The sequence below is a fragment of the Eptatretus burgeri genome, chromosome 1, assembly GCF_056783735.1.
Source record: "Eptatretus burgeri isolate ZD-2024b chromosome 1, Ebu_testis_v1, whole genome shotgun sequence".
Classification (NCBI taxonomy): domain Eukaryota; kingdom Metazoa; phylum Chordata; class Myxini; order Myxiniformes; family Myxinidae; genus Eptatretus; species Eptatretus burgeri.
Window position 1 is genome coordinate 78473181 of NC_140961.1, and position 20976 is coordinate 78494156.

Genomic DNA, 20976 nt, shown 5'->3' on the forward strand with positions numbered 1-20976 from the left:
GTGTGACTATAGTTGTGTCCCATTCCCATCAATTAATTAATTTGTTCATTCACTTACTTTTGGAAGTTTGATGATATGCCCTCATTGCTCTGAAAAGACAACTCAAGGATGCTAACAAAGTTGGATAATCAGGTTTTTGTCCTCATACAGGAAGAAAATTTGGCAATGATGATACCCCAATGATCTACAATTGTTAAACATTTCCTTGATCTCAAACAAGTACACGAGTTGTTGGAAATGCAAATCATGTTCAAAATATGTCAAGGATTTAAAAAAATATATTCAGATGCACTGGTAACAGTCACTCTATACATGTAGTTCCTTTCAATAAATTGTCTCAAGGCTTTTGAACAAGCTCTCAATTTAAATGACAAATCTAACGACAGTTGAATGATTTAAAAACGTAAATGTAGGCTTATTTATACCCTTCTGTGTAGCTGTTTTTCACCTCCCTCCCTCCCTCCCCAATACTCTCACCCCTCCTCTCCCTCTGTCTTTTGATCTTTCTCTCGGCACCTTGTGTCGATAGGCAAAAGGCACTATATAAATTCAAATATTATTTTTATTAACAAGAAAGAATTTGCTATTTCTGTTTGCTCATTCATCTGACTTATTCTTAATATTGCTTTACTTAGAGCCTTGATAATAGAATCTAACTACAAACTCTCATCCTGGTGCTGTTTCAGGCATGGATGGCATTTGCCATTGCCACAGAGTTCTTATGGCAGGGAACACTGAGCCATTTGTCCCATATTCTTGCACCTGATAATGGACGTACCCAGAGTGTCTCAATAAGAGCAAATCTTTATATGCTGAGACCTTCACCATCAGACAATGTATGTACATAGTGATTTGAGAGGTGTCTGTTTCTTTGTTTGTTTGACTTCGATGCACTCCTGAACAGCGGAGTAGAACCCTGATGCTTGTACTTGGGGTGTGCACGAGAGGATTTTTGGAGGGAAAAATCATTAATAACGAGGAGAGTTCAGGGTTGGGGAGAGCACCCAAATTCTCTCTCTGTAAATACTGTACATATAGTATAGCGCCATCTCGTGGTATGAGCCAGCATTGCAAGTCGTAATCGATTGTGTGTGTGTGTGTGTGTGTGTGTGTGTGTGTGTGTGTGTGTGTGTGTGTGTGTGTGTGTGTGTGTGTGTGTGTGTGTGTGTGTGTGTGTGTGTGTCATGGTGGCTGTCCTTGTTTAAGTTAAGAGTATACAAGAATTATATTGGGAAAACTCTGCTCTGTGTCTGCTTTTGTAAGTTGCTTGTATTATTGTCGCACAACACTTTTCTTCCTATCCCTGCTTCCATACAACAATAAACTACATTCACTGTACCACATATGTTTCCTCGCCTGCCTGTTAATAAATCCTTTGTAGAAATGCTCCCAGCTCGTTCTTGTCTTTTCTTTGATTGATCCAGCTAGGTCTGTATCCAAGCCTAGCCGGGAATTTATTCCCAACGATCCGTTCCTTTCAGCCGGTACGCCCTTGGAAGTGCCACTCGGCTGCATGTGATCCGGTAAAGTGATCTGGTTCGGACAAGGTGTACCGAAGGCGTGTCCCCCGGTAATTAGGTCACGTGATTAATTAGGAAACCCAGTTAACCCAGAGACGGAGGACCCTCGGTCACGTGGATGAGTTATTGGCGTTCACGGTCGGTTAGCGACCCGCTGCGTCATGGAATTATCTGTGTGCGACGGCCTGCAATTCCGCGGAGTCTGGTGGGAACCCGAAATAGCTTCCCCCCTTGGGAGTGGTACAAAGCCTGAAAAATTTGGAATCTGGAACGGGATTTGACCCCCCCCCCGCAGAAATTAAGAGCAGAATACAAATTTCATTTAGTTATTGGTATGGACCATGGCAGACCAAGACGAGCTGGTTCAGGTGGGTTTTGAGACAACAATGGCTGTTGTTTTGGTCCATCATAGTTATTTGTGCCATTAATTGCCTCATGAACAACATAGTGTCATTCTCAGGCTGCACTGGCTGCGATAACCCGCCGTTCTGCACTATCGGCGCTGCATTTTCCTGAGGCCGAGGGTGGGAGTTATTTTCCACCTCTCCCATTGCTTCCTCTTCACCGCCATTGTGACTTCATGCGGATCCTGGATCAATTCCTTATCCATACTTACATTGTCAACATGGCCCACCGGGACCTGCCCATGTTTGTCCGCCATTGTCCGCACCAATAAATTTAAATTAAATTTAGTCAAAACAGCTCTGAAATCTGAGGTGTATGAAGCACACCACAGGTCCAAATATCCCACTCCTGACACCAGTTTGTTATGGCCACGGGTACCAAGTGTGCTATGAGGGGGTTAATCCTCATTTCTCCTTGGAAGAACGGACCTGGGACCACCGCTCACAATTAACTCCTGGTACGGTGGGTTGCTTTACAACCACAAACGCCAATCAGTTAGCCATGAGTTACAGTGCCCACTGTCTAATTTGCTGTTTAACTAGAGGTCACGTGGCTTCCTGAATGGGGAATGTGCCCTTGGCGATGCAACAATCTTATCTTGATTAGATGTTAAGTCAGGCAGCTGAGCATTTTCCGCTGGTGCATGCCGACGATGACAGGTTAATTCGTTTGGGAATTACGTCCCAGTCTATCTCGGTTCAGACAATACTGGATCAATGGAAGGAAAGGACAAGCACGGACAGGATGAAACATCAACAAGGAATTTATTAATAAGAAAAATCAATAAACTGAATAACTTTTTATTTCCTCGTTGTGTTGATAGATGAATTCAAATCAATCAAAATAATCTCAAACAAATAAAGAATTCCATGGGCATTGATAGAAAAATAGACAAAGAGCAGATACTTATCACTATGCCATACTTAACAATGAAACACGAGACAAGGGTACGCAGCAGATCATTCTGGGGGGGGGAAGAAATCCGGTCTCGGCTTACCAAGGCAGAAGTCGTCTTGTGTCCAATAAAATGTCTCAAAATGTGTGAGCGTGCCTTGGTCCGCTGTCAGTGCCCTGCCTTGCCGTGCACCCACTTGCAAACAGGCTCGAACACCAATTGACATCATGTCATCATCCCCAGGAACCAGGGACGCCAATAATCAGCTACGAGCAGAACCAGCAGGAACGGTCCAACTGTCACCCACCGTCAGGAGCAACAACTAACAAACTGTCACTGACTCACCAACTGACAGGAATTGTCACAAACTCACCAATAGTCACCAACTGTCACCGACTCACCAACTGTCAGGAGCTATCAGGAGCCGTAACCAATGGACAGCTGTAAGAAGCTGTAACCAGCTGTCACCAACTCATCAACTGCCACCGACTCATCAACAGCCACCGACTCATCAACTGTCAGGAAAACGGTCCTCCTGTCCTTTTTATAGGCGACCAGTGTGGTCGCCTATTGGCGCATTGCTGCATGTGACCAACCATCAATCTCTCGATAATCCCTTCCTCGTTCAGCCCGACACGAACAAGAGCCAGCCAGCATCCATAGAGCTGCCAAATGGGGTGTCAAACGTTGATGGAAAAAGGTGGACGTCATCGTCGGTGAAGGAGAGGTGGGTATCGAAAGTCAATGAAAGATAGGTTGGTGAGGTAAATGATCCACAGCCATATTTGACTGTCAGAATAACCATTCAGGAAAAGCCTGCAGTGTGCTTCATCAAATGCCCTGTAAGTCCAAAGTGTAAATAAATCGGCTACCTCCAAACCAAAGTGTCCCGATGGAAAGGGAGTAGAACGAGCTTCCGTTGGGCTAATGACTATCTCTCGCGTGCATGAACGTGTCGTAAAGAGAAAGAGGCCATCCCATGAGCAGGGGTTTCCTTATTTTTGGAGTAGGAGGCTACCATTAAAAAGTAGCAGGTTACCATCACCGCGAGCGCAGCTGTATGGCCGGGGTCCAGGGCCCGCCTTGGGCCGTGGAAGCCGGAGGATCCTAGATGGCTGGAGATGCATTCTAGCATGATTTCTGACATGAAGTAGTTCTCATTATCAGGCTGTTGGGGTGGAAAACTCCACAAAAACAGTTTTTTTTCTTTCATTCATTTTATGCATATTTTCGCTCTTCGATTTCATTTTACTTTGTTAAATATTGTTTATTATTATTTTATTGTGTTTTGTTTTGATTGAATAAACAGCTCAAACTAATAACTTCAGACTAGTTTATTGTTTGAAAATGAATGATAAACATGTATTTAACTTCACTCGTTTTCTGATAATTTCTTTATCTGATGTCAGCGAGCTTCAATCAGTCAACCAATCAAACAGTCTAAGTGTGAATACTGAGTCACAGTCACAATCCCAATTTTGTTAAACTTCCACCTTATATTATCCGCCAATATCGTGTTGTTATACCGTCAAGAAAAGCTCGCAAGTCTATGGGAACATGCATGTACCTGCGGTACCAGTATTCAGTTGGCCAGTTCACAGCTGCTCATACTTGGCCTTCACTTCAGTGAATAAACGGCGATTTTCAGTACAAATAACCACGAATAATAACATGTACAAAAGCTGCTTTAAGCTTATAAACTAATTACTTTATAGATTAAAAAGGCACAACGGGTGACCGTGTATTTTGGAGCCGCATCACTTGACAAAAGCTCAAAATGGACGAGGTGAAACACGTGTTTCGTGAAACAACAACAACGTCACACTCGCGACAGTGCAAGTTTAGACCCATTACTGATGGCCAGAAGCTAACCTCCCATGTCTTTGGACTTCTTCGGAAATCAAAAGTCAAAAGGGATTTTTGTTTCAATGCCATTGTTTCGGCACCGAAACTGCGAGGCCTACAAAGTTAATTTTCTTGAGGTCATTGCTGTATGGTATCAGGGTATCAGGCCAACAGTCCAAAACGAGGCTAAAGCAGAGAACTCTCTATTGCAGGACACGTGCTTTAGCTGCTTGTGTTATTTTTAGGTCAGTGTTGTGCGAGACCTGGCGAGAGTACTAACAGTAAAAGTAAGCCCGCTTTTATCGAAATACTCATGCGTTTTCGTCTCGGATTTCAAAACAGGGGGTGTAGAGATTTCGTGGTGACAAAAAAAAATAAAAAATCGAAAAATCGGTGCTGAAGTAGGCGGCGACCTTTGACATTTTTTCTCTGAGTAGACGGCTGCGGGTCGCCGGGAACTGGCTTCTACGGAAACCCCTGCATGAGAAAGATAATCTGTTCTATGCCCTTCTCCAATACATCGAAGAGTTAGAATCCCACCAGATAAGGGGATGGGTCAATCCTGGTCATGCATTTATGGAAATAACTGTCTGAGGACCTGAATGTTGTATTCATTAGTCAGATCCAATTCTGAAATCCTTAACAATATATATATATATATATATATATATATATATATATATATATATATATATATATATATATATATATATATATATATATATATATATTGTTGCGGATTCGCGCCCGCCGGCGTGCGAACGGCCACGTAACTCGAATCTCGGCACGTCGCCCACCGGACGGACAATCCAGTCGTGACCCTCTCGGACTAACGCCGGGAACCAGTCACGGGTGGACCTTTCGGTCTCACCGCGATCGAGCCAATCGGCCCCCGCGTGGGATAGGGTTGCTCGCCAAATTCGACCTACCTAAGTACCCACACGGAGGGTAGACCGGGCGATCGCACCTCGCCGCAGGTCGACTTCGGACACGGGCCACTTAAGCGACCCGTTCCGTACTATCGGGATAACCGAGCGGTGTTATTCGTCGGCCTCGACGGTTCGATTAATTATCGGGCGTCTTAGCCCACGACCAACCCTTTACGTGAAGCAAGATGGGGATTCAATGAAAGAAATGACGAAGCGAAGCGGGAAAACAGTTCAACAATAAGCACATTTATTTCGCGATGAACGGAAAGCACACATTTACAATTCCACCAAAAGCACATGGAAAAGAAGAAGACAAAAAGAAAATGCGACAATGCAGATCTATCCGACTACCGGGCACTCGGCAACACTTATACAATTTTACTTCACAGATGGCGCCGACAACACATATTCCCAAAGCCAAAAGAAAAGAGAACCACCCCCCAGGATGAGGGGGGTAGGCGGGCCTGGGGCCGAGACCGTGTCGGGCCTACCCGTCTGATGATGAGACGCGAAGTGGCGGTGGTGCCTCAACTCCGCGGGCCTCACGGACAGTGGCTGGCAGGGGGTGGGAAGGGGGCCCCCTTTTGTCGCACTATCTCAGCGCGGGGGGAAACAGGAGGGGGTTGCTGATGCTCGGGGAAAGGAGGATTTCACAAAATCTCGGGTCCCGCGACGAGCGTCTCCACCACGACCTCGGTCGCGCCGCCGGCCTTTCCCTCCGCAGTTCCCCGAATCCGACGCGAGCACCCCCTCAACCGCCTTCGCCGCCGCCGCCTCTCCACAGCTTCGTCCGATCGCCCTCTCCGTCTCCTCTCTTGACTCGTCCCAACTCTTCACTGGCTCCGCGAACTCCCAACTGCGAACTGCTTCTCCCAACTCTCAACCGAACTCTTTCTCAACTTCCTCTGGACTCAACTCCCCAACTGCACTCTGCCAACTGCGAACTGCTAACTGCGAACTGCTCTCTTCTCCACTTCCATCTCCGAACTCTTCCTCCTGCGAACTGCCCGCTTCTGACGAACGCAGTCGTTTTTATAAGCCCCGTGGCTTCGCTCTTCCACCCTTGACCCTCTGCCTCCGACCTTTCACCTCGCTCCCCATTGGCCCGAGGAAAAGTGGGCGTGAATGCTTTTTGATCCATGAATTTGCATATTGCGACCGCCCTCCAACGCCCTGGAGGCGGGGCCAAATCGCCCCCCGCTCACCGATTGGACGGAACAAAAGTGGGCGTGAGTCGTTTTTGATCCGTTTTTCTTCGGAAAGTCCGCGATGCTTTTGAACACGCTGCACGGTGCGCGCCCTACACGAGTCCAGCATCGGTGCCCACGAGTGGCGCGAGATGACGGTGATGCGATGGTGGCGAGTTGTGACGGTAAAGGTCGTGGCGGTTGTGGTGAAGCGGCGTTGTGGCTGGTGGTTGTTGTTGTGATGGCTGTTGAGACGTGGTTGGTGGTGGTAATAATGGCGGTTGGTCCAAAATAAAGATAGTAAAAGAAAAACGGCTATCCTGAAGAGTCGCAGCCCTCATGAATGACATTTATTCCCTCTAGACAACGGGTTTGGGCCTAACTACACATATACTTACCGAGATATCTCACCAAAGGGACCTGAATGGTGGTTTGCAAATTTGGTCAACCACAACACTACCCCCTCCCCTTTTTACAGACTCGTCCCGAGTCGTCAAATTTTCGTGTGCCATCATGTGTAGTTTTCCCCTAGTACATTTTACCTACGGATCCCTGAGTGCGACATTCATGGTATTCGTGTCCCCAAAATAAATAACCTAAGGGCTGAGTAACTACCTAAACAAACTCACTCACACGGACGACCCAAATAAAATTGCCGGCGCTAAAACAAACATGCCGGGGGCGCACTCATATTTACAGTACATCTTCACCTTAACTTACAAATTTTACACTAAACCATGGCCCAGGATCACTGAACTCTGCAAAAAGAAAACAGTTAGCAGGGAGCCAGGCTGCCCGCATGCAGTCTCTGGCTCAAACAATGCAGGTGACAGGGAAAGTGGCTGGCTGCTCACACGCAGTCCAAGGCCTTCCTTTTTGAACTGAACGCAGTGAACCACAACGGTGCATGGGCTGCACAAACGCAGTCTCCGTGCCAGCTCAAGTGGCACACGCAATGAACACAACGAATGGATGCATGAATGGTTTGAACTGAACGCAGTGAACCACAATGGTGCATGGGCTGCACCAACGCAGTCTCCGTGCCAGCTCAAGTGGCACACGCAATGAGCACAACGGATGGATGGATGGACACAAACACGGTGCACGGGCCGCCACTGCAGGCCCGTGTTGTAGCTGCCAACAGGGCAGTTCTTGCAGCTTGCAAACTGTTGCTTTCTGATCCTGGCGCACATGGAAATGAACAGGGGGGGGGGGCAGAGCAAAATTGAACGGGGCTGGTGAACATGGGCAGTGGGCATGGCATGGCAAAGGTAGCAGGCAGACACAGCCCGCAGAAGAAGGCCGCTGCAGGCAAACCAGCCGGCAGATGAACTGGCCGGCACAGGCCTTGAAGTACCACAGCTGCAGATGATCCGGCCGGCACAGGCCTTGCAGCAACACAACAGCTGCCGATGAAGTGGGCCGGCCTTTGCCTTGCAGCAACGCAGCCAGCAGATGAAGCTGGCCAGCCTTTGCCGTTCAGTGGAGGATGGTGGAGGGAGTGCGGTGGTGCTGGCCACTCGGAAGGCGGGCTCGGACCTACCCTACGGTCTCCCTCCCAACCTATCGCCTTTGCCTGTCACTGTACATACCCACTCCCTTAATTTGTCAAACCCCAATTTAGCCCCAACTTATTTTTTTGTTGTTTTTATTTTTACTTCCCCACTATAAATCGTCCCCTAACCCCCTTTATCGTCTTTGTTCGGCTAACCTATCCTGTCACCTAGCCTACTCCCAGCCCCTACGTTCCCTTCCCGGAGGGGAACAAGGGAGAGCTAACGTCCTGTGCCGAGGCCCAACGAAGCCTCAGAATGGCCTCCCCAGAGTTCGGCGATCTATAACCAAAGTGGGTCCAGCGGCCCACAACGACAGCGAGGGGATGGATGGTGCGGAGGGGTACATCTCCTAATCTACCCTAACCATTTAACTGTTAAACTACCCCGGGGCTTTCAACAAGCGCCTCTCGCTTAAACTATTGGTTCTAACAACCCAGATTCCCGTCGCCTGTGTTGGTGTCCTCACAATTTCGGGCCTCGCCCCCCCCAATTTTCTCTCCGTGCCCTCACACGGTCTCCTGGCTGGGACACCTGGCTCCCTTTGGCAGGCTCGACCCTCTGCCGAATCTCCCGCTATGGCACCCCCGGGCACTACACTGCCTCCGAGCCTACCAGCTCCCTAACACCGGGGAGTGCCCCCCATGGCACCTCCCCTGAAACGCACACGTGGCAGGCTGGCTTCCCGGGCCCCTTTCCGAGGGTCACCCATGCCCACAACACTGCCCACGCGGCTAATGGCGCCCCGGGCCCCCGCACCAAGCAGGCGCACCCGTGCCCACTACTCTATCCCGGCCCCCCATGGGCCCATGGCCTACCGCGGCCGACTAGCCTGGTGCCCGGGGTACCCACTCAGCGATACTCACCTTTCGCAGCCACGCTCCCAAGCCCGTCAACAGGGCTCCTGCACCCCTCCAAATGGGTCTCGAGCCTACTTTCCCACCAACAACAAAACGACCTCCATTTTTCAATTTGACTAACCCAGCTAACTCACTCTACACTGACCCCGGGGTCCCTTGGGCGGGAGTCACTCCTCCCCCCAATCACTCATCGCACCATGCATTCCCCATTCGCTCCATACACACAGACCCGCTGGCCTCACTCACTCAACATGTACACGTACTCACCTCACAACCCACCACTCTTCAACACACACACCGCTGAACTCTGCCATCCTTCTATCTGCATCCCCTAACTAACTCGTGCTCCCACGTCGTCCCTTAAACTACAGCACGTTCCTTTTAACACTACGTAGCTAAGCTACGTCCCCACTACACATTCACAAGTCTGTCACGGTCTCCAAATAAATCATTTTATTTCCCAACCTAAAGCTCATCTAAATCCCTCTAACTAATCCATTCCACGGACTCCATGAGGACTTACCCCTGCCCCATGGAGTCGGTCTAACTAAGCTAACCCTTCCCCCTAACTAGTTTCCATCCTGTGCCCAGGTCAAGGGGGTCTTCCACCCCTTGCCCAGGAATCCTGTGCACCCGAAAGTGAGGCTTGCTTTTTTTTTTTTTTCCATGCGCAGCACCTGCGCGGCAACTCGCGCACTTTGCACCTGCCCGTGACGTCATGCAGCTGCACGTGTTCCTCGTCCCTCCTTGGACGGTACCATCCGGCAGGGATACCCCTCCTGCCGGATTCCAACCCCACGTGCAGCCATGACGTCACCGTGCGCATAAAAAAACACAAGCCCCACGTCTCGAGGGGTTCCCCACGCGAACACATGTGCTTTGCCCGTTGGAGCTTAACACACACGATCGCGTGGAGAACCCGTCCGGTCCAAATCCGTTTACCTGCCTAAACTTTGTCCGTCCGCGGGATCGGCAAATCCACCGCGTGCGTTTCCGGACTGGGACTTCACTCTCGCAAGCGAGCACGTGGGGGTCTCGTGCGTTGCACAGCACGGACCGCGTGCTCACTGCTGGGTGAACCCGGCACGGTTCCCGAAACAACTACAGCCGCTACCCGGCTTTCTTTCTTCTCATGTCGCCGTCGTCGCCATTCGACCCACGCACACCTGCGTGTTACGACGCTCACACTCCATTCCATCACATTCACCCCGGGAGACGCGGCTGCGTGCTCCCGCATGCCAACCGACATCTCCCTCACATACCGCTCTCTCACACACACGGTCTCCCTTGCATAAACCATAGCACTCACACGTGGCATTTCCCTTACACAAACCACACCACTCACACACGCGGGGGCACTCACCCGCGGTGCCTCACTCACACACGCGGGGGAACTCAACCGCGGTGCCTCATCCACACTGGCCGTTTCATCCACACACACGGCCCCACTCACACACGGTGCCTCATCCACACACGGCGTGCTGGGAAGCACGTACTCCGGCACAATCGCCACCACACCAATCACACACGGGGTCGCTTCCACACACGGGGACGCACTCACACCTTGCACCACACACACAGGGACAACCACACTGGGGATTCGTGTCCTCACAAGGGTCTCCGGGGCCTCTATACCCCCCAAGCTTTCCGTGCACCCGTCCGCAGCACTCGTCCCCTCAACCTCGCGAAGCACGACCGAACTCACCTGGTCGTGACTCACCTCAAGGGGGCAGACTCCCTCCCCTCGTTCCTGGAGGCGGCTATCCAGCTGCTCGCACCGGGTCCCTGCACAGTCCGCCAGCTCAACCTCATTATCCTCCACTCCCTCCGTGTGTGTGTGTGCGTCACTTACCCCGTCTTCATCGTGTAGTCTTCCCTCTATGGTTCCCTTCCCGGCTACCGTCACTGCCAACTCTTCACCCTTTACCTCCCTTGTCTCAACTATTATTTCCGTTGTCGTCACCTCGTGTCTCGTCTCGCACGTTTTGGTCTCCCCTTTTAATTTTTCCCTTTCGGTCACCGTTGCACCCCCTCCCAGCTCGTTCGCTCCTACACGTGGAGTCGCCATTTTGAGCTCCCTGCTTACGGCCTTCATGCCCGCCTGCAGGCATCGGCCCATGTTCTGCGTCTCACCCCGCAGCTTTTTCGTTTCTTCCCTCATTTGCTGTGTATTCGCATCCAACTTTTCGTTCATTCTTTCTATTCCGGCATTCCAGCAATCCAGTTTGTCATTTATGCTCTGCGCGAGTTCCATAATCTGCCGCATTGTCACCTGCCCTGGCCACTCCCACTGACTACATTTAGTGGTGGAGTTATAATAAAAAAAACCGACCAGATGAACGGCATCGATGCCTTTCCCAACCTTCTGGTACGGGTTTCTCTTGCACGGTGATCTCGTCCTGAGCCATGGATTCCACATTACTATTACACATACCTAATCCACCCGGCACCCGCTCGCCTTGAGGCGCCATCTTGCTTCTCTTAAAGGGTTAATTTAGCTCGCTCGTAATTTGGAGGGAATCGGGGGTCGCTCCTCTCACCCCTGGACCGATTCCCGTGAATTTAGCCGGAGACAGGAGAGCCCGTTTTTCCGTTCTCCGATACCAGTGCCGCGAGGAGGGCGATGAATTTGTATCCCACTTCTGACACCAGTGTTGCGGATTCGCGCCCGCCGGCGTGCGAACGGCCACGTAACTCGAATCGCGGCAGTCGCCCACCGGACGGACAATCCAGTCGTGACCCTCTCGGACTAACGCCGGGAACCAGTCACGGGTGGACCTTTCGGTCTCACCGCGATCGAGCCAATCGGCCCCCGCGTGGGATAGAGTTGCTCGCCAAATTCGACCTACCTAAGTACCCACACGGAGGGTAGACCGGGCGATCGCACCTCGCCGCAGGTCGACTTCGGACACGGGCCACTTAAGCGACCCGTTCCGTACTATCGGGATAACCGAGCGGTGTTATTCGTCGGCCTCGACGGTTCGATTAATTATCGGGCGTCTTAGCCCACGACCAACCCTTTACGTGAAGCAAGATGGGGATTCAATGAAAGAAATGACGAAGCGAAGCGGGAAAACAGTTCAACAATAAGCACATTTATTTCGCGATGAACGGAAAGCACACATTTACAATTCCACCAAAAGCACATGGAAAAGAAGAAGACAAAAAGCAAATGCGACAATGCAGATCTATCCGACTACCGGGCACTCGGCAACACTTATACAATTTTACTTCACAGATGGCGCCGACAACACATATTCCCAAAGCCAAAAGAAAAGAGAACCACCCCCCAGGATGAGGGGGGTAGGCGGGCCTGGGGCCGAGACCGTGTCGGGCCTACCCGTCTGATGAGACGCGAAGTGGAGGTGGTGCCTCAACTCCGCGGGCCTCGCGGACAGTGGCTGGCAGGGGGTGGGAAGGGGGCCCCCTTTTGTCGCACTATCTCAGCGCGGGGGGAAACAGGAGGGGGTTGCTGATGCTCGGGGAAAGGAGGATTTCACAAAATCTCGGGTCCCGCGACGAGCGTCTCCACCACGACCTCGGTCGCGCCGCCGGCCTTTCCCTCCGCAGTTCCCCGAATCCGACGCGAGCACCCCCTCAACCGCCTTCGCCGCCGCCGCCTCTCCACAGCTTCGTCCGATTGCCCTCTCCGTCTCCTCTCTTGACTCGTCCCAACTCTTCACTGGCTCCACGAACTCCCAACTGCGAACTGCTTCTCCCAACTCTCAACCGAACTCTTTCTCAACTTCCCCTGGACTCAACTCCCCAACTGCACTCTGCCAACTGCGAACTGCTAACTGCGAACTGCTCTCTTCTCCACTTCCAACTCCGAACTCTTCCTCCTGCGAACTGCCCGCTTCTGACGAACGCAGTCGTTTTTATAAGCCCCGTGGCTTCGCTCTTCCAACCTTGACCCTCTGCCTCCGACCTTTCACCTCGCTCCCCATTGGCCCGAGGAAAAGTGGGCGTGAATGCTTTTTGATCCATGAATTTGCATATTGCGACCGCCCTCCAACGCCCTAGAGGCGGGGCCAAATCGCCCCCCCCGCTCACCGATTGGACGGAACAAAAGTGGGCGTGAGTCGTTTTTGATCCGTTTTTCTTCGGAAAGTCCGCGATGCTTTTGAACACGCTGCACGGTGCGCGCCCTACACGAGTCCAGCATCGGTGCCCACGAGTGGCGCGAGATGACGGTGATGCGATGGTGGCGAGTTGTGACGGTAATGGTCGTGGCGGTTGTGGTGAAGCGGTGTTGTGGCTGGTGGTTGTTGTTGTGATGGCTGTTGAGACGTGGTTGGTGGTGGTAATAATGGCGGTTGGTCCAAAATAAAGATAGTAAAAGAAAAACGGCTATCCTGAAGAGTCGCAGCCCTCATGAATGACATTTATTCCCTCTAGACAACGGGTTTGGGCCTAACTACACATATACTTACCGAGATATCTCACCTAAGGGACCTGAATGGTGGTTTGCGAATTTGGTCAACCACAACAATATATATATATATATATATATATATATATATATATATATATATATATATATATATATATATATCCACTGAAGAGCCAAAACATTATGACCACCTGCCTTAATATGCTGTTGGTCCTCCATGTGCCGCCATAACAGCACCGACCCGCTGAGGCATGGACTCCACAAGACCCCTGAAAGGTGTCCTGTGGTATCTGGCAGCAAAACATTAGCAGCAGATCCTTCAAATCCTGTAAGTTGCGAGGTGGAGCCACCGTGGATCGGACTTGGCGGTCCAGCACATCCCACAGATGCTCAATCGGATTGAGAAATGGAGAATTTGGAGGTGAGGGCAACACCGCGAACACTTCATCATGTTCCTCAAGCCATTCCCGAACAATGTGTGCAGTGTGGCAGGGGTCATTATCCTGCTGAAGGAGGCCATTGCCATCAGGGAATACCATTGCCATGAAGGGGTGTACCTGGTCTGCAATGATGTTAAGGTGGGTGACACGCGTCAAATTGATGTCCACATGAATGGTCGGACCCAGGGTTTCCCAGCAGAACATTGGCCAGAGCATCACACTCCCTCCACCAGCTTGTCGTCTTCCCACAGTGCATCCTGGTGCCATCACTTCCCCAGGTAAACGGCGCACACGTACACAGCCATCCACGTAATCTAAAAGAAAACGGGACTCATCGGACCAGGCGACCTTCTTCCACTGCTCCAAGGTCCAGTTCCGACGCTCGCGTGCCCATTGTAGGTGCTTTCGATGGTGGACAGGGGTCATCATGGGCACTCTGACCGGTCTGTGGCTTCACAGCCCCACATGCAGCAGGGTGTGATGCACTGTTGATTGTGACACATTCCTCCTGTGACCACCATTAAAATTTTCTGTGACTTGTGCCACAGTAGACCTTCTGTCGGTTCAGACCTCACGGGATAGCCTTCGTTGCCCTTGCGCATCGATGAGCCTTGGGCGTCCAACACCCTGTCGTCGGTTTGTGGTTTGTCCCTCCTCGGACCACTGTCGGTAGGTACTCACCACTGCTGACCGGGAGCACCCCACAAGCCTTGCGGTTTCAGAGATGATCTGACCCAGTCGTCTGGCCATAACAATTTGGCCCTTGTCAAAATCGCTCAGGTCTTTATTCCTGCCCATTTCTCCTGCATCCAACACATCAACTTGAAGAACTGACTGTTCACTTGCTGCTTAATATATCCCACCCCTTGACAGGTGCTATTGTAACAAGATAATAAATATTATTCACTTCACCTGTCAGTGGTCATAATGTTTTGGCTCATCAGTGTAAATGTGTACATATATATATATATATATATATATATATATATATATATATATATTGTTGCGGGTCGGGGGTCGGGTGAGAAGACCACGAGGTGGCGGAAGCTATGTCATTCCCCACCAGACTCCCCGGAATTGTAGGCCATCGCAAACAGATAATACCGTGACGCGGCGGGTCGCTTAACCGACCGTAGACGACAATAACTCAACCGTGTGACCTAGGGTCCTCCCGTCTATGGGTTAATCGGGTTACCTAATTAATCATGTGGTTTAATTACCGGGGAAACATGCCCTCAGTACGCCTTGTCCCTACCGGATCACTCTACCGGACCGGATCACTTTACCGGATCGGATGCAGCCGAGCGACACTGCTAAGGACGTACGGGCTAAAAGGAACGGATCGTTGGGAATAAAGTCCCGGCTAAGCTGGGATTCGGACCATGCTGGATCAATGAAAGAAACCACAAAGACGAGCTGGAAACATTCCTCATGATATTTATTTACAAGCAGGCGAGGAAAAATATGTGGCACAGTGAAGATTTATGGGGGTGTGTTGTGCAGAGATAGAAAGAAGCATATGGTGCGACAATCAACAGGCAACTTAGAAAAGCGGACACAGAGCAGACTTAACGCGGAAATAAGAACAATAATAATGATAACAATCTTCGACAGTCTTACTTAAGCAGACAGGTGCCAGCACGCACACACACACACACACACACATACACACACACACACACACACACACACACACACACACACACACACACACACACACACACACACACACACACACACACACACACACACACACACAACCCGATGAATTGGGAATTTTGCAACCGGGGGGGGGGGTTGAGGTTATGATCTCGGTATCTGTGCGCCCAATAGCACGACGTGTCACCAATACGTTTCGGGGGGGGGGGGGTTGCTCCAGGGTGTGGTGCCCGACAGTGGGCGCGTTGCCTCTGGCCCAAGCCGCACGTGTCGAGACTGTGCTCGTGAAGGAGCTTGAGTGGAGAAGGGGGCGGAGTCCAGAGGTCGAGGGTGGAGTAGTAGGCGGGATCAGGTAGGCGGGTGGGGTCGACGTGGTGTGGGCGGAGACGAGGAGGCGGGTCGTGGCGCTGTCGACGTGGGCGGAGACGAGAAGGTGGATTCGAGGAGCAGGAAACACAGACCGTCTGGGCAAGAGGGACTGCCCCGACCTTTACAAGGGCCACAGCTCTGGGGGAGGGGCCATGCCGAATCCAAACATCATCACCCGAATCGGGCGCTCCGATTGGCCCCGACCCCTTACATGGCCCGCCAGCTTGGGCCGGAAACCGCCTCACTTCGTTTCCGGCAAGGCCATCCCCAACCGGGAATATTGCGCTCCGAACCCACAAGATGGCATGAATCACCCACACCGAAATTGGCACGTGAATCATCCCGCAAAAACCCGCGGGCGACCGGTAGAGGGTCCCGCATGCCCGCTCGGGCGTTTGACCAGCGTCGATCAACGCGCTCGTTCCGCGCACACCAACGTGGCCCCTACTGTACATTCCCTGGCTCGATCTCAGCCTCGCTGGCCACAGACAGAAGAAGACGTTCACCGTCTGTGGAGAATCCACCACTGCCAGCGAGGACCGAAGGTACATCGCCATGGATAAATCCATGCACGTTTCACGAGTGGCGTATGTGTCTGCTTTCGAGCACATTTAACACAGTGCGCATGGTTCCGCCATTATGCACATGGCCAGCGCTCACGTTCACACAACTCCGCTTGCGTGTGCACAGGGCCAACACCAATATGTGTCGGGTATTGAGGTTAAAAAAGAACAAGCCGCCTCTACCCGCACACTCGTATCTTGCCCAACATGGCGTGGTCGGCTTTATTGGCCTCTGTACGTGTTTCGTGCAGGGTGGGCATCGTGCTGGCCGTGTTTCCCGTGCCGTGAAAAACACCATTCCTGCAGCATCTTAAAAGGTATTTATTTGCATGCCTTTCTAATGCAATCGGCAATTCTCCCCAGACCATCGGAAGCTCGAGCCGACAGCGACAGTCCGGCACCAACGAGCACACCACATGACTCGCTGCAGTTTCCCCACAACGGCGCCGCACGCGCTGCAGTTTCCCCACCGCGGTACTGCACGCGCTGGCCTCCAAGGTGCACGTGGCTGATTTACCTCAGGAATAATCAGAAAAGAAGAAGAGTGGGGATGAAATGATTGAAGCAACCCTAGCTAATAGATCATCGCAATGCACTCCCTTGTTGTCCCGCTAAACAAAAGGAAGGGGACGATCTACACGTATAATAATGGAATAACTGTCTTGGGACACCTATCTGTTGTATGCATACGGTTCTGAGAACCGCAACAATATATATATATATATATATATATATATATATATATATATATATATATATATATATATATATATATATATATATATATATATATATATGTATACAGTGGGGAGAACAAGTATTTGATACACTGCCGATTTTGCAGGTTTTCCCACTTACAAAGCACGTCGAGGTCTGTAATTTTTATCATAGGTACAGGTCAGGTCAGGTATGGGAGCATGTGCCAGAACAGCGCGTCGCTGCGTCCACTTTCCGTCGGTACTCCAGGGTCCTCCGTCTGGCCATCCCCCAGGCAGATGCCAGGCCCATCCCCATCTCCTTGAGATGATGGTCAACCTGCTGCAACCATGAGGCACGTGGTCGGCCCACTGGCCTCCTTCACTCATGAGACTCCCTCGCTGAGAGAATCTGGTGAGCAGGATCAGCGTCAGGAAAACGAGCCACATGTCCATACAGCCGCAGCTGACGCTCACGGACCATGCAGGTAACAAATCTCATCCGAGTCTCTCAGCAACCGCTCTTTGGACACAAAATCCGACCAGCGATAGCCAAGGATTCTTCGAAGAGACCTGGTACCAAAGGAATTAAGTCTCCGTCTCAGATCCTTGGTCAAAGTCCAAGTCTCGCACCCATAGAGCAAGACTGGAAGTACCAAGGACCTGAAGACTCGGACTTTCGTCCTCCCGCACAGGTACCGGCAGCGCCACACCCCATGATCCAGTGAATCCATGACTCCCCAGGCCCGACCCAGACGTTTATTGACCTCCGGCTCACAACCTGCGGAGACATGAATATCACTGCCAAGGTAAGTGAATCTATCCACGACCTCAACATCCTCACCACAAACAGACACAGACAGGACAGCAGCATCCAAGATGTCACCGAAAGCCTGGATCTTAGTTTTGACCCAAGAAATCCGTAATCCCAACGGCTCCGACTCCTCATTCAGCTCCTCGAGGGCCCCCAAGAGGATGTCTAAAGTCTCCGCAAAGATGACTGCATCATCTGCAAAATCAAGGTCCGAGATCTTGACATTGCCAAACGATGCACCGCAACTTGATCTCTCCGACATCCTCCCAAAAATCCAGTCCATACAAGTGCTGAAAAGTGTGGGGGCAAGTACACATTCCTGACGAACTCCAGTAACAACTGGAAATAAGTTAGAGATGGTACCACCACACTTCACAGCACTCTCAGTACCAGAGTAGAGTTCAGAAATCAGATCGATCAGTTTCGGTGGCACCCCACGAAGACCAAGAATCCTCCAGAGGACATCCCGATTCACTGAATCGAACGCTTTACAGAGATCAACATAGGCTGCAAGCAGCCCCTGCCGAAACTCTCGTCTGCGTTCGGTGAGGACACGAAGTGCAAGGATACGGTCAATCGTTGACCTCTTTGGTGTAAAGCCTGTCTGCTCTGGACACTGGTGCTCAAGCAGATGGTGGCAAACCCTATCAAGAATTATCCGAGCAAAGACCTTGCCCGGCACTGAGAGCAGCGTCACCCCTCGGTAGTTGTTGCAGTCTTGGCGATCACCCTTCCCTTTCCAGAGAGGGACAACAAGGCCCCTCTTCCAGTCAGTTGGGATGATGCCTGTGTTCCAGGCAGAGCACAAAACTGCATGCAACGACACGAGTGCAGCATTTCCACCAGCCTTGAGAAGTTCAGCATGGATGCCACAGATCCCTCGAGCTTTGCCCCGTTTCAACTGGTTCACCGCAGCCCGTGTTTCCACAAGCAATGGTGGACCACAGTTGATTCGAGGGTCAGCAACAGGGATTGTAACACCCTTGACGTCCAACTCGACAGCTGGGAGATCAGCCTGGTACAACCGCTCAAAGTAACCGGCCCAGCGGGCCTTCACTTCAGACTCCTCTGTCAAGAGCCTACCACTCTCTTCTCGAACTGCAGTGCTCCGAGGGATGGGCTTGGATGAACGTAATGCACGAATTCCCCTGTAAGCGGGACGAGAATCACCTGTCCACAGGTGATGCTCTACCCCCTCACAGATTCCTCGCACATAGGCCTCCTTGTCCACCCTCAGTGCACGTACAGTTTTATGCCTCAGCTCCCTGAACAGCTCAGCTCTGCCATTCAGCCTGGCCCTGCGACTCTGGTCAATGGTATCCAGTGTCCCTTGAGAGACAAAATTCTTCTTTGCCCTGCGGTGAACTCCAAGACATCCACCGGCAACATCAAGGACGGTGGTCTTGAAGGTGTTCCACAACTCTTCAGGACCCCCCAAAGCACCCAGACCTCCCAAGTGTCCACTCAGCCTGTTCGCAAACTCCTCAGCTACTCTCTCATCGCTGAGCTTGGCAACATCCAGCCTCGGCTGGGATGGTACCATTCTCCAGGATTTGAGGTGCAGCTTTAGAGTTGCTACAACAAGCCTGTGGTCATTATTGAGGAACTGAGCACTCCGGTAGACCCTGCAGTTCTGGATCATCCTCCAACGACCGTCAATGAGGACATGGTAAATCTCCTTTGCCACACCGCCAGCGTTGGAATACCAAGTCCAGCGATGAGCTTGCGGGCGCTGAAACCATGAACCAGCCACCCTAAGTCCATGACTTCTTGCAAAGTCAAGGAACTTAGTGCTATTCTGGTTCATAGTTCCTGACCCATGGGGACCAACACACACCTCATAACCATCCCTATCAGTTCCAGTCGATGCATTGAAATCCCCCAAGACTAGAAGTGTATCTCGTCTGGGGCACTGATCAACCACAGACTCCAGTGTGGCGTAGAATGTGTCCTTCACGGTGAGATCACTCGCCTCAGTCGGAGCATAAACAGAGACCAGGGAAATGACACCTAAGGAGTGGCGAATCCTTAATCTCATAATACGCTCGTTGACCGGTGTTACCTCAATTATCATTGGGGGTCAGCTTATTGGACACAGCTACAGCAACTCCTTGGGTATGGTAACCAGCAGAGCGACCAGACCAATAGTAGGTGTAACCACCCACCATTATCTCGCCACAATCCGGTCTCCGAACCTCAGAGAGAGCTGCAATCCCGATGTCCAAACGCTTGAGCTCAGATGATAACAGAGACAGGTGATCATCCTCTCTTAGGGATAGGACATTCCAGGCACCCACCCGAAGGGACCGCCTCAGGTTAACCCAAGGAGACCGCTGTCTGGTGGACGACACCTCAGCACCACTCCGACACACTCTCCCACAATCTGACCCAGGGATGATACCCCGTGGTTTCCCTCCTATCAAAGATTGGGGGTCCCGAAGGCTTTGCCCCAATCCCGTCATCCGGTGAGCTGCCCTGCGAAGGGAAGCTGCACAGGAGGTACTCCCACGGAGTGGGTTTTCAGATTTTTTGCGTTTTTGCGTTTTGCGGAATGAAGCGTTTTACGGTGGCCGGAGTGCAAATCCTGCCACCAACCTCCTAATAAGAAGTAGGCCAACTGCAGGAGGACGTCCGCAGACACAGTTGGGCACTAGATATGGTTGGCCGTTGGCTCACAAGGAGCTCCTCCGCCCTTTGATTGTGAAAGACCAACTTCAACTGTGAAAGACTGAATCTAAAACAAAAATCCTGAAAATCACATTGTATGATTTTTTAATAATCAATTTGCATTTTATTGCATGAAATAAGTATTTGATCACCTACCAACCAGTAAGAATTCCGGCTCTCAC

The 20976-nt window shown here is 51.2% G+C and overlaps 1 protein-coding gene across 2 annotated transcripts in view; it reads right to left on the bottom strand.

Annotated features, from left to right (window-relative positions):
• LOC147034803 (EF-hand domain-containing protein 1-like) overlaps window positions 1-20976 on the bottom strand; it is a 68271-nt gene that overhangs the window by 23744 nt on the left and 23551 nt on the right. The gene's annotated exons all lie outside the window — the stretch shown is intronic.